Source organism: Delphinapterus leucas, chromosome 20 (assembly GCF_059928025.1).
Source record: "Delphinapterus leucas isolate spDelLeu-1000000601 "Yukka" chromosome 20, BTC_Dleu_Yukka2, whole genome shotgun sequence".
In the NCBI taxonomy this organism is placed as follows: Eukaryota; Metazoa; Chordata; class Mammalia; order Artiodactyla; family Monodontidae; genus Delphinapterus; species Delphinapterus leucas.
The window spans coordinates 48,763,322-48,778,945 of NC_143148.1; the positions used below are offsets into that span (position 1 = coordinate 48,763,322).

At 39.1% G+C, this 15,624-nt stretch overlaps 1 protein-coding gene across 6 annotated transcripts in view; it reads right to left on the minus strand.

Annotated features, from left to right (window-relative positions):
- CFDP1 (chromatin remodeling protein CFDP1) overlaps positions 1 to 15,624 on the minus strand; it is a 145,273-nt gene that overhangs the window by 68,882 nt on the left and 60,767 nt on the right. Inside the window, exon 7 of one of the 6 annotated variants that reach the window (XR_016391025.1) lies at positions 1 to 15,624. This exon is cut by the window's right edge and continues 13,212 nt beyond it. The exons of the other annotated variants lie outside the window; for them this stretch is intronic. The gene's annotated coding sequence lies outside the window, so the exon portion shown is untranslated. 6 annotated transcript variants of the gene reach the window in all.

The window sequence follows — 15,624 nt, forward strand, 5'->3', positions numbered from 1 at the left end:
TAAAAAGTAAGAAATAGCAGTTGATTGCCCTCATGGTTTCCAGTAATATTAATCCAAATTCTTTAGTGTTAAGATTCATTTTTGGCTGTCCTTTCAAATATCCTACCACCCATTCCCTAATCTCCTTCCTAAAATCATTCATTAATTCAACAAATATTTATTGAGTGCCTATTTCTAACATAAATTCTTCTGGGTGCTGCTGATACAGAGGTGAGTCAACCAAACAGACTGGGTTCCCGCTGTCCTGGGGCTTATGACCTCATCATAAAAACATGGCCCTCTGCACAATGAAAATACCCAGCCACTACCCAGTAATGAGAACTTTCACAGGTGAAATTCTGGGTTTAAGTCATAGATTCAGGTCCCCATAAATGCTCCCAGAGTGATACTGCTATCAGTGTTAGACTTTGCTACTTTGGGACAAGAAGAGGTCCAGCAGGAACTAAAAATCCCATCTCAAACAGAATGTTAGGTCAGATATTACAAAGACTTAGAAAGGGATAACGATTAGAAAAGCTCAGAGAATGAAACATTTACAATACACAATAGAACTCCCAAGGCACCTGTAGCCTCCATAAATATACCATGGAAAATAACACATGGGCATGTTCTCTACTAGTCTGGGTTCTTTCTGAATTTCTCATGTCTGTTTCCTCTTTGGTTCCCCTAGTTTCCTTGTATTTGTTTTCAGAACTTTTGTTACTTCGTTGCCCTCTTCCTTCTCCTATTCTGCAATGTGCAACTATGGCATGGACTGGAAGCAAGGCCTAGAAAAACAAGCAAAAGAGCCTGTCTTGACCAATAATTCCCATACCTACAGGAAGTTATTTGTATTAGATGAAGAAACTCAGAAAAACCCAAGTATTCAACGAAGTTATTCTTTCCCAGAGGTGCTTTTGCCGCCATCAAACGCCTGCTATTTCCTAGAGTGTATGATCTCTACAAATTAGGTGATGACAGTCGTGGGACAGGCCTGGGTCACTACTATACTCTATTTTTACTTCTCTGCCGTACAGGCTTCAATGCAAAAATGATCTTCATAACCAAAAGGAAGTCTCTATATGGACCAATGGTTTTTGCTTAGTCTGTGGTGTAGCATCCTACTTTGGGTAGAGAGGTGGGGCCAGGCTACAGCTCTAGGAGTGTTGATGCCAACATTGTGCTGAAAGATCAGTAAAGTGGAAATTAAAATACAGCTTTCCACTCTTTTGAAGAGTCAACCTCCCGTCTTCCTTCTAGGAAAGGCATCCCTATGTCCTGGATTTTCCTGAACAATCCCATCCCAACTTTTACTTTACTCCTTAAAGTATAACTACATTTGACTTTTCTTTGGAGGGTGGGGCAAAGGTGTTCATTTAGGAAAAAAAAGAAAACAAAAACCCATGAAGCTTATTTCACGTAGCATAATGCCTTTCAGGTTCATCCATGTTGTTGACTTATTTTTTATACCACTGTACAACTCTTCTGGTAAGTAAATCTACAATTAAAAAAAAATGGCGGAGCAGGTATGCTGATTTTTGGTTTGGAAAATATGTTCACCATAGCTCAAAAATAAAGTTTGGCACAATCTATAAAACAAGCTATGAGCTGAGGTACCTTCCAGAAGAGTACACTCTGCTCTTCATTCCTATACTTATTAAGCAAACCTAAGCTAAAGATCTGTTTATAAAAGGGAAACAAATTACTTTACTATGAAACTACCCTTCACTGTGCATCTTCCTAGTAATGATTATAAACCTTCTGCTCCACTGTTTTGCACAGAAGAGGCGATAATCCTTTTTATAAATAATGAAACTACATGGAACCTGAGGCAAGGGCAGGAGTGGACCTCAATGGCTACAGCAAGAGCACTAGCTCTTATTACTATGGCAGTGGGAGATCTTGCGGCAATGGAGGGTCTTGTAGCTGTATGAACAAACTGCTGGCTTTGAAATCCAGCTGCTTGCCTCTGACAACCCAGCGGTGAATGAGCTAAGAATACTATAAGAACCACCACAAGGAAACAGATGAAACGTTTGGCCAACTTCATCTAGGCATGCAGAAATGTTTGGTGTAATGCTCTTTATTCCAGCATTAGAGTCAGATTTGGTCTTTTTTTTAATGTTTATTTTATTTAGAGAAAAACATAACAAATCAAAGAATGAGATGGAGAAGAAAATCTTTAAAATAGCAAAATGGTTTCACGTATGAAAGTCTGAGCACAAAACCTTTTTGTGGCCCCCTCTTGTGACACTCACCTTTAAAATGCTTACTAAATACTTACTGCTCATCTAGTATACAATCTATGGGGAGCCTGAACAAATGCAGGAAGCTTTTTACCCACACAAAAATGGTATTTGGGCAGGATATCTATATTCTGGCAACTGTCCAGAACTGCTCAGCATTGACAAATGGGAAACTGATGTGAGTTGCCCACAGATCCTCATTCATTCATTTTATAAATATATACTGACAAACCATTATAAACCAAGTACTAGATTGAGAATAGTGAACAGATTTGATTCATGCCCTCAGGGAGCTAACAGTCTAGTGAGGGAGCAGAGAGCTGAAAAAATAAAATATACAAGAAAATCCATGTAATTACAAATTCAGGTAAGTGCTACAAAAGAAAAGAATGTTTTGTAAGATTCTTTCGTTAGAAAAGGGGCTATGAGAGATAAAGACAGTGGGAACCGAATTTAGATTGAAGAAGTGTCTCCTGAGGCTCTTCTCCCCTCAAAATAAATGTACCTAAAATAATTTTTAAAAATCTATTATTTTAAGTACCTTTCTGCCAGAAGATAAGGGCTTTATTTAATAATTTACTTTTTAAAAAATGGTAATCAATGTACAAGGCACAACATTCAAAAAGTATTTGAAAATATGTCTCCCTTCTCTCTCCTGTCTTCCAGTTACCAAATCCTGTCTCCCCTGAGACAAATACTGTTATTAGTTGCCTAAGTATCTTTCTAGAGATAATACTAAACTAAATGTGAAACAAGGCCATTCTTCTGAATTCTTTTTTTTTGTTTTGGAAAATATACTTATTTTCCATAAAAATGTTAGTTTTACTAACATGTAATGAGTTTATTACTACTTGAAAATAAATGTTTTAAATTTCTTAGTTTTAATTTCTAATACAGTAACAGATATCAAAAGCTCTTTGGGTTCTCAGTAACTTTTAGGAATGTAAAGAAGTCCTAAGACCAAATAGTTTGAGAACCACTAATCTAGGCATTTATAAATGTACGTCAATTGTTCACTTTTAACACTACTAAACCCTGGTCATCTACTGCATCATTTTTCTTAAATACATCTTTATTGGAGTATAATTGCTTTACAATGGGGTGTTAGTTTCTGCTTTATTACAAAGTGAATCAGCTATACATATATATATATCCCCATATCTCCTCCCTCTTGAGTCTCCCTCCCACCCTCCCTATCCCACCCCTCTAGGTGATCACAAAGCACCGAGCTGATCTCCCTGTGCTATGCAGCTGCTTCCCACTAGCTATTTTACATTTCGTAGTGTATATATGTCCATGCCACTCTCCCTTTGCCCCAGCTTCCCCTTCCCCACCACCCATGTCCTCAAGTCCATTCTCTGTCTACGTCTTTATTCCTGCCCTGCCACTAGGTTCATCAATACCATCTTTTTTTTTTTTTTTTATCATTTTGGTAAATGTTTTACAGTGTGTTTTGAGTATATTGGCGATGAGATGGAAACCAAGTTACTTACTTGTGGCTACAATGTGCTGTGGGTTATTTGGCCATCAACACAACACAAATTTCACCATGGTGACTGGCTAGTTGTTTTTCTATAGCACCTTAAACATTTAATGTATTAGTATGTAGTACTACTCAAAGCCCATAAAGAATTTTCAGAAAGTAATTATAATGTATATGTCATAGCTGAAGTTTTTTTTTTTTGCTTTTGTTTTTGTTTTTTTTGGCCATACCATGTGGCAGGTGGGATCTAAGTTCTCCAACCAGGGATCGAACCCGCACCCCCTGCATTGGAAGCATGGAGCCTTAACCACTGGACCGCCTGGCAAGTCCCTGTCATAGATGAAGCTGAATGGCAAGGTTAAACACATACCTGTGGTAGGAGAGTAAAGAGAGAAGCTATTTTTAAATGAAATAACACAGTAATAGTGGAGTGTCTTTTTTGGACTAACCCTCCCACAGTCAGGTAACAATGATAAACTCTGGACAAAACATGAAAAACAAGTATTTAAAGGCACTAAAGAGCAACAAAAACCAGCCAGACATTGGAGTGGAGTCAAATGCCAGAAGAAGGGAGGCGGCTGAGAGAGCCCAGTTATATTGCTTTGCCTGTGGGCACGCGCCAGTCCCTGTGGCATGGAGTGGCTACAACTCAAGCGGAAAACTGCATTTTCATGGCAGAACTGCCCAAGTCAAAAGCACATGATTATACTCTACCTACTTGCAAAGAAGGAGCCAGCAACAGGAACATTCACGACAGTATTTTCTTCTCTCTATTATAAACACAAGATGCTCAAAATAATAGCTATAGGGCTTCCCCGGTGGCACAGTGGTTAAGAATCCGCCTGCCAATGCAGGGGACACGGGTTCGAGCCCTGGTCTGGGAAGATCCCACAAGTTGCAGAGCAACTAAGCCCCGTGCACCACAACTACTGAGCCAGCGCTCTAGCGCCTGCGAGCCCCAACTACTGAGCCCACGTGCCACAACTACTGAAGCCCGCGCACCTAGAGCCCGTGCTCCGCAACAAGAGAAGCCACCACAATGAGAAGCCTGCACACCGCCACAAAGAGTAGCCCCCGCTCACCACAACTGGAGAGAGCCCACGCGCAGCAACGAAGGTGCAACACAGCCAAAAAAAAGCTATAAGAAGAGTCTGACCAAGAGCTAAGAATCCTCAAATAAATAAAAAGAAAAGTGAACACAATCTAGTGGTAACAAAATTCAGATATATATGGTTTTTATATTTGTTCACGAATAACTCAACACTGGCAGGAGGCACACACCGGCAATTTCAAGCCTCCAGCCAGGAGTGCTGACTAGCCTCAACAAAGTGTCAACTTACTGCCAAAGGACCCAGATCAGTGGAACTTTCCAGTTCTCTAAGGAAGCAATATATAGTTGCCTGCAAAATGGTTCCAAAATCCAATCATAACTAGAAATTTAAAAAAGACTCAGACCAGGCTCTGAGCATCAAATAACTTCATGAAAGAATCAACAGAAAATCTAAGAGCAGCACTCTAGTTGTGCCTCAATCCAGGGTTTAAGATCTGGAAATAATTCTACTTTTTAAACTGCTTGCAAAGTTCATTCAACTTTTCCTTCCAGGGACTTCCCTGGCGGTCCAGTGGTTAAGACTCCACACTTCCACTGCAGCAGGTGCAGATCTGAACCCTGGTCAGGGAACTACGATCCCACACACTGTGCAGAGCAGCCAAGAAATTTAAAAAATAAAACAAGACAAAAACTTCCTTCCAGGTTTTGTTTCATGGAAAAATACAATAAAATCATCATATTTTAACACAAGGAGTGCTAACTTTTATTCCTGGCACCTCTGTACCCCACAAATTTAAAAGAACACACACATTCAAACACCCTTCAAAAGCCTTTTTGAATCCTAAATAAGCCAGAACATTTGTCAGGGAAGGGGAAAATAAAAGCCTCAGCAAGGAAACATTTTAGTTCCAAAATTCTAAAGGCAAACTGCTAACTGAAAAGGGAAATTAACTTTAGCAGTCTTAAGATAAAGTTCATGACCTTGCTGTTTTAAAGGAATTCCTAGGCATGGAGTCAGATCATAGACTCAATTCCCAGTTTAGGAACTGAAACAATTCTGGCCTGGAGATAAAACGGTGATGAATTGCTTGACACACCTCTGCTGGAGCAGCTGCTCCCATCTGTCCACTTCCCTCCCTTCCTCTAAAAGCTACTTCAAGGTCTGGATTTATCAGTTACATGTGCTAATTGAAAAGAAGGCACATTTCCCAGGTCACATTTATGGAAATAACATGCTGGCCCATTTCAACACTCACAAACAGATGTTAAACTGACCAAAGTATATTTGAATAATCTCATCTCACTTGTTCTTCCTAACGCTTACTAATTGGTTCTCTTATGGGACTTTCTTCCCACAAAATGACTGGCCATATACTAAGTTTTATAAATATTAGGAAAGTTGTTTTGCTCAGACAAAAAGGAAAATAATTGCAGAAGAGAAGAGTTTTTCAAAAGAACTTTTACACAGTGGGCATTAAAAACTCTCCTAAGCCAAGGCACAGAATTCTGGCTTCTTTTTCTTTGTGACCCTCCATCCAGCGTAAACTTGCTGTGTAACTAACTGATCATGAACAAAAGAGAGGCAGTTTGAACTCCAGCAGGAGAAATACACTGTATTTAAAGGGTCTGCTCCCCTAAGACTGTTCTGATTAGAGCTCTGAAGCCATTTTGTCCTTTACAAGGGAACCTTGACTTCCTCTACACAATTCACCCATCCTAGCTGCGATAACCATTTCTATTTGAGAAGAAAACTCTAATGAGTTTTTATCACCTTTCTAAATATGAAGCAGCGTCTACGAACACACTATTTACCATAAAGCAAAACGGTAGAGCTTCCCTGGTGGCGCAGTGGTTGAGAGTCCACCTGCCGATGCAGGGGACACGAGTTCGTGTCCCAGTCGGGGAAGATCCCACGTGCCGCGGAGCGGCTAGGCCCGTGAGCCATGGCCGCTAAGCCTGTGCGTCCGGAACCTGTGCTCCGCAACAGGAGAGGCCACAACAGTGAGAGGCCCGCGTACCACAAAAAAAAAAAAAAAAAAAAAGCAAAACGGTAAATAAACTAAATGTCCCTATAGGGAAATGGTTGTATAAATTACAGAACATCCGATACAGAACACTATGCAGCCATTAACAGGAATATCAGATAAATCTATCAATACAGGCACTAACATGATATGTGTCAGTGGGTATTTATGTTTTTAAGCAAAAATGACAAATTTCAGGAAAACAGGCTTGGATGACTCCATTTTTGTAAGTAAAACTACCTTTTATATGTGAAAAAAAAATTCCCAGCACAGATACAAAGATTACTAAATGCTTAGGGAAAGGTCTAGAACAGAGCTATTCAATTGAAATATAATGGAAACAACAAATGAGAGTCACATATATAATTTAAAATTTTATAGTATCCATATTAAAAATGTAAAGGTGAAGTGAATTTTAATCATTTATTCTATTTAACCCAATAAATTTAAAATGTTACCATTTCAATAATGAAATTGGTACAAAAATTGAGATAGTTTGCTTATTTTTTTCTTACTAACTGTTCAAAAATTAGTGCATACATTACACTTAAAACACATCTCAATTTAGACTAGCCACATTTTAATGCTCAGCAGCCACATATGGTTAGTGAGGACTGTACTGGACAGAGGAGGCCTAGAAAGAGAAACATCAAACTATTAACTTTCATTTTGTTTTCTATATTTTTCTGCATTGTTTGAATTTTTTAAGCAACTGTTTAAATATAAAAATGATCAAGACATCAAAAACCTAAACATACAAGCCAGAATGATACGGGTTCTTTAAAAAAAAAAAAAGGAAAGAAGGAAAGGAGAAATTATCTCAACCTCAGGATAGGTAGACTTCTTAGGACACAAAAAGCACTAACCATAAAAGAAAAAATAAGAGATAAATTTGAACAAAATTTTAAATTTCTGCTCATCAAAACACACCATAAAAAGAAATACTCAATAATAGCATTTATATCTGACAAAGCACACATATCCAGAATATATAACGAACTCCTACAATTCAACAACAAACTGATGAACAACTGAATAAAAAATGAGACTGGAGGAGACATTTCATAAAAGAATATATACAAATGGCCAATAAGCACATGGAAAGACGTCAGTATTATCAGTTTTCAGAGCAATGCAAATGAAAACTGAAGGAAATACCATTTCACACCCACTAAAATAAAGACTGACAAAACCAAACACGTACCAGGATATGTACCAAGTGGAACTCTCATACACTGCTGGCAGGAATATAAAATAATACAATCATTTTGGAGATCTGTTTGGCAGTCTGTTTTTACATTAAACACACATCTACCCTATGACCTAGAAATCCTATTCCTAGGTATTTATTTACCCAAGAGAAATAAAAACATATGTCTTCAAAAAGATTTGGAAACAATCCATCAACAGGATGGATAACCTGGTATATTCTCATACAATGGAAATAAAAAGGAATGAATATGACACAGCAGCTTGGGTGAGTCTAAAACACATTATGCTGAGTAAAAGAAGCCAAGCACAAAAGAGTTACACAACATATTTGATTTACATGAAGTTCTGGAGTAGGAAAACGAATCTATCATTAATAAAAATGAGTGGTTGCCTGGGGCAGAGGGTGCGAGGGGGCTGGGGAAGAGAACCAACTAGAAAAAGGCATGAGGAAGCTTTCTGGGGTGATGGAATCATACTACACCTTATTTCAGGTGGTGGCTACATGGATATATACAATCATTAAAACTCACTGAACTGACACTAAGGCTCCTGTGATAACTAACCTACTCCCTGTCAAAAAAGTCAAATGTTATGGGGAACCAAAAAGCACTCAATGGATGCTGTTTAATACATCTTCAGAATAGATGAAGACTGAGAAAATAATGAAGCTTGGAATATGGGGAATTATCACTAAAATGTTCTCTATAATTCTTGATGTGAGTCCACATGAATCTCTTCAACGTATTTTCTTCTAGTTTTATTATTTATAAATGAGATGAAGGGATGCTAACCACAACTAAAATGATATCCTATCTCTCTGCAATCTTGCCTTATTTACGTCTCACCCCTTTCTTGAATATTTTCAATGTATATCCATATAATAAGGCATCTAGCTGAAATAACAAAGAAAAAAGATGGCAAAGAAGTGAAGAAACTAAATATGAGAAAAGATAGAGAAAGGGCTTCCTGTGTTCAAGTACAATCTAGTCAATTTAGTTCGAAAGAAGGAAAAACATGAAGCCATTAAATATGCTCATAATTGAAAGTCAGGGAAATCTTTCAAAAAGTCTTTTCCCCACTGGCCATCCCCAGTTCATTCAGTTCTTTTTTTTTTTTTTTTGCAGTAAAAGCTGTAAGAAAGTCCCTGAAGGCAACAAAGAGGTAGTCACCCCAAACTGTCTTAGCAATAAATTGGATATTGTGCCAAGTGACAGAATGTTTAGCTCATGTCTCTATAACATCTCCTACATCTACTCCATTTACTGCAGCACACAGCAACTTCGCTGGCAGTCACCAGCCACAGCCTGAACACTTTAATAATGGTGCATATTATACAGCAAAATCCCTTAGGTACATTTTAACCCAGCACCTATACTAAATGGAGAAAACCACCAAACAGTTATCCAAAAGGAAACACAAAGTTAAGTGCAGGAAAGGCTGAGGGAATACCATGTACTTCCTGACTAGAAAACAAGGCTTCCAGGCACATATCAGAGCTTTTGCTCACTCTGCAAAGATGTGCATTGTGTTGACTTCCCTGATGGAGCAGTAGTTAAGAATCCGCCTGCTAATGCAGGGGACACGGGTCTGATCCCTGGTCTGGGAAGATCCTACATGCCGCGGAGCAACTAAGCCTGTGTGCCACAACTACTGAGCCTGTGCTCTAGAGCCCGTGAGCCACAACAAGAGAATCCACCACAATGAGAAGCCCGCGCACCGCAGTGAAGAGTAGCCCCTGCTCACATCTAGAGAAAGCCCACATACAGAAACAAAGACCCAACGCAGCCAAAAAAAAAAAAATATATATATATATATATATTCCCTTAAGATGTGCATTGTGAAATGTATTGCTGTGGAAACAACACTTCTATAACAAGAGGACAAGTCAACCTCAAATAAAGGAAATAGCAGGAGTGGTGAAATAAGTTTTGTGTAATGAGTAAGGAACTTCCCACATGTCTATGCTTGAAGTATGGCATGATTAAGCTGAAATGAAATGTCATTCTAATCACATAATAGACATTACAGTCTGTTTCCAGGGTCAGTTACTTGCTGAACACAAGCTTGTGGAACCAGAAACACTCTGCTTTTAAGATTAAGACTGAGAGGAGAGGGGCTTCCCTGGTGGCGCAGTGGTTGAGAGTCCGCCTGCCAATGCAGGGGACACGGGTTAGTGCCCCGGTCCGGGAAGATCCCACATGCCACGGAGCGGCTGGGCCCGTGAGCCATGGCCGCTGAGCCTGCGCATCCGGAGCCTGTGCTCCACAACGGGAGTGGCCCACGTACCGCAAAAAAAAAAAAAAAAAAAGACTGAGAGGAGAATACAAATAACCAAAAAGATAAGAATGAAATCTCCTTAGATCTGAGTTTACCTAAGGCTTTTTAAAAATGGTGATCATTAATAAAAGCTATTTATTTATTAATGCATCCAATAAATGCCTATAAATTATTTTCCATGTACCAGAGTGGACATAAAAAAAAAAAAAGATACAAGGCCTATGCCTTCAAGCTCACAGTGTAGTGGTACACACCAACATGTAAACTGACCGAGTACAGTACAGCAAGTGCTGTAATAAAGGCTTTTAACAGATGCACTGGAAAGGCATATCAGTTAAAGTTTTTAGATGAGACACAGACACTGACTCTAGCTGATAATGACAGAAAAGAAATTTATTTAAAAAATATTGGGGGAAAAGAAAAGATACGGGGGGCTTCCCTGGTGGTGCAGTGGTTAAGAATCCTCCTGCCAATGCAGGGGACATGGGTTCAAGCCCTGATCTGGGAAGATCCCACATGCCATGGAGCAACTAAGCCTGTGTGCCACAACTACTGAGCCCACGTGCCACAACTACTGAAGCCCACACACCTAGAGCCCGTGTTCCGCAACAAAAGAACACACCACAATGAGAAGCCCACGTACCACATCAAAGAGTAGCCCCAGCTCACCACAACTAGAGAAAGCCCACACACAGCAACAAAGACCCAATGCAGCCAAAAATAAATTTAAAAAAAAGATACCGGGCTTTGCAAGTGTCCACAGGACACATACCAAGCTAGGCCATATCCAGGGCCATAAAACTAATGTCAACAAATTTAAAAGAGGTGAGGGGGACGGACTTCTCTGGCGGTCCAGTGGTTAAGACTCTGTGCTTCCACTGCAGGCGGCATGGGTTAGGTCTCTGGTCAGGGAGGTAAGATCCCGTGTGCCACATGACGCGGCCTAAATACATAGATAGATAGATTCATAGATAGATCAGAACAGCAATCAATCAATCAATAAATAAAAGAGGTGAAATCAAAAGGAGTGTGTTCCTTAACAAAAATGCAATCAAATGAGAATCAACAACAGAAAGACAACAGGAAAACCTCCAAACACATGAAAACAAAACAATACACTTCTAAATAATGCATGCGTCAAAGAGGAGGTCTCAAGGGAAATTTAAAAATATATTGAACTGAATGAAAATCAGAATACAGCATGACAAAATTCATGGGGTACAGCTAAAGCAGTGCAGGAGGGAAATCTGTAGTACTAAATACATACATTATAAAGAGGGAAAGTCTAAATCATCAATCTAAAGCTCTCACCTCAAAAATCTAGTAAAATAAGAGTAATACAGGGACTTGCCTGGTGGTCCAGTGGTTAGGACTCTGCGCTCTCACTGCTGAGGGCCTGGGTTCAATCCCTGGTCGGGGAGCTAAGATCCCACAAGGGGTGCAGTGTGGCCAAAGAAAAAAAAAAAGAGTAATATATATGCAAAGCAAGAAGAAGTAAGGAAATAATAACAAGCAGAAGTCAATGAAATTGAAGACAGAAAGACAATAGAGAAAAAAAGTCAAGGAAACAAAAAAAGAGCTACTTCTTTGAAAGGATCCATAAAATCAACAAACCTCTAGCAAGATTAACAAAAATAGAAGACACAAATTACAATACTGGGAATGAAATCGGTTATCACTACAAACCTCACATACATCAAAGGAATAATAAGACAATGCCACAAAGAACCCTACCCACATAAATTTAACAACTTAGACAAAAATGGGCCAATTCCTCTAAAAACACAAACTACCACAACTCACCCACTATGAAAGAGATAATTTGACAAGCCCTGTAAATATTAAGGAAATAGAACTTAAAAGAAAATCTCTAGGCCCAGATGGTTTCACTGGAGAATCTACCAAACATTTAAACAAGAATTAACATCAGTTTTATACAATCTCTTCCGGAAAACAGAAAAGAAGGGAACACTTCTCAAATTCATTTTATGATACCAAAACCAGATAAAGAGAGTAAAGAAGAGAAAACAAATACCAACATTCCCTCATAAATCCTTAACAAAATATTAGCCAATAGAATTCAATAATATATATATATATATATATATATATATATATACATATAAAGAATTATACACCATGACCAAGTGGGATTTATTCCAGGGATAAAAGCTCAACATTTGAAAATTAATCAATGTATACTAGCATAAGGACAGATATATACATCAACAGAACAGAACCCAGAGATAAACCTAATTAAGGTCAATTAATTTTTGACCAAAGTACCAATACAATTCAATGGGGAAATACCTTTTTTCAAAAATGTTAACAACTGAAACAACTAGATATCCACAGGCAAAAGAAGGAAGCTGGACTCCTACATCATACCATACACAAAAATTAACTCAAAATTATGCAAAACCTAAATGTAAGCACTAAAGCTATAAAACTTTTGGAAGAAAACATAAGCATTAATATTTGTGATCTTGGGTTAGGCAACAGTTTCTTAGCTAAGACACCAAAAGCACAAGTGACAAAAAAATAACAAAGATTAAGGATTTCATTTAAAAAAAAAAAACAACACAACTATGCTGCGAAGGACATGAAAGTGAAAAGATAAACCACAGAATGAGGGAAAGTATTTATAAATAATATATCTGATAAGAAGCCTGTATTTGGAATATATAAAGAACTCTTACAACTCAATAATAAAAAGACAACACAATTAAAAATGGGGAATGGGGCTTCCCTGGTGGCACAATGGTTAAGAATCCGACTGCCAATGCAGGGGACGTGGGTTCGAGCCCTGGTCCGGGAAGATCCCACATGCCACATAGCAACTAAGCCCGTGCACCACAACTACTGAGCCTGCACTCTAGAACCCGCAAGCCACAACTGTTGAAGCCTGTGCACCTAGAGCCCATGCTCTGCAAAAAGAGAAGCCAACGCAATGAGAAGCCAGCACATCACAACAAAAAGTAGCCCCCGCTCACTGCAACTAGAGAAAGCTCGCGCGCAGCAACGAAGACCCAATGCAGCCCAAAATAAAATAAATAAATTTATTAGGGGCTGCTCTGGTGGCGCAGTGGTTAGGAGTCTGCCTGCCAATGCAGGGGACACGGGTTCAAGCCCTCATCCAGGAAGATCTCACATGCCGCAGAGCAACTAAGCTCTTGCGCCACAACTACTGAGCCTGTGCTTTAGAGCCCACGAGCCACAACTACTGAGCCCATGTGCCACAACTACTGAAGCCCGCGCGCCTAGAGCCCATGCTCTGCAACAAGAGAGGCCACTGCCATGAGAAGCCTGCACACCACAGCGAAGAGTAGCCCCCACTCGCTGCAACTACAGAAAGCCCACGCGCAGCAACAAAGACCCAACACAGCCAAAAATAAAATAAATAAATTTATTTAATAAATAAATAAATTTATTTTTTTAAAAAATGGGGAACAGATTTGAATAGACTTCTCAAAAAAAGATATACAAATGGCTAATAAGCACATGAAGATGATCAACATTACCAGCCACCTGGGAATTGCAAATCAAAATTACAATAAGACAGCACTTCACACCCCCAAAGATGGCTATGATCAAAAAGACAGTGCTGATGAGGATGTAGAAAATAGAACCTTTGTGGAAATGTAAAACAATGCAATTGCTTTGGAAGACAGTCTGGAAGCTCCTCAAATAGTTAAACACAGTTACCATATGATCCCACTCACTCCCACCCAAGAGAAATGAAAACACACGTCCACAGAAAAACTTGTACACAAATGTTTATAGCATTATTCACAATTGCCAAAAAGTGGAAACTGACTTGAATGTCCATCAACTGATGAATGGATATCCATACAATGGACTATTATGTGGCAATAAAAAGAAATGAAATACTGAAATATGCTACAAAATGAATGAAACTTGAAAATATTATGCTAAGTGAAAAAGCCAGAAACAAAAGACCATGTATTATAGATTCCACTTACACGAAATGTTCAAAATAGGCAAATCCATAGAGAAAGAAACAGACTGGTGGTTGCCTAAGCTGGAAGTGGAAGGAATGGGGGGGTGGGGGAAGGAAATGGGAAGTGACAGCTAACGGGTACAGGATTTCTTTCTGAGGAGATGAAAATTATCTCACATTGGTCACAGTGATGTTTGCAAAACTCTGTGACTCTACTAAAAACCACTGATGTGTACACTTTAAATGGGTGAAGTGTATGGTATGTGAATTGCATGACAATAAGGCTCAATTAAAAAAAATAAATCAACATTATCCATATTAACAAGCTAAAGGAAAACAAATCACTTGACTATATCAACATATACAGAAAAAGCAATTGACAAAATTTAACACCCACCCACGATAAAAACCCTGAAAAAAATCAGAAACAGAGGGGCACTTACTCAACTTGATTAAAAGCATCTACAAAAAGCCTACAGCTAACTTACACATTATAGTGAAAGATAAAAACCCTGAAAAAAATCAGAAACAGAGGGGCACTTACTCAACTTGATTAAAAGCATCTACAAAAAGCCTACAGCTAACTTACACATTATAGTGAAAGACTGAATGTTTCTCCCTAAGACTGGGAACAAAACAAGAATGTCTGCTCTCATTGCTCTTATTCAACACAGCGCTATAAGTTTGAGCCAGAGTAATAAGGCAAGAAAAGGAAAAAGCATACAGAGAGAATAAAGGATGAAACTGTCCCTATTTGCAATAATGATTAACTACCTAAAAACCCCAAGGAGTCTATTTTTAAAAATCCTAGAAGTAATATGTGAGTTCAGACAGGTTGCAGGATACAAGATAAACACACAAAAATCAATTATATTTCTATATACTAGCAATGAACATGTGGACACTGAAATTAAAAACACAATACCAGTGGACTTTCCTGGTGGTCCGGTGGTTAAGAATCCACCTTCTAATGCAGGGGACGCAGGTTCGATCCCTGATAGGGGAACTAGGGTCCCACATGCCACGGAGCACCTAAGCCTGTGCGCCACAATTACTGAGCCCATGCACCACAACTACAGAGCCCACGCGTTCTGGAACCCGAGTGCCACAACTAGAGAGCCCCTGCGCCACAACTACTGAGCCTGCATGCCACAACTAGAGAGAAGCCCACATGCCTCAACGAAGAGCCTGCATGCCGCAATGGAAGATCGCGTGTGCCATAACTAAGACCCGATGCGGCCAGATATAAAAAAATAAATAAATATATAAAAAAAAAACAATACCAGGGAATTCCCGGGGCAGTCCAGTGATTAAGACTCCATACTTGCACTACTGAGGGCACAGATTCAATCCCTGGTTGAGGAATTAAGATCCTGCAAGCCACGCAGCAC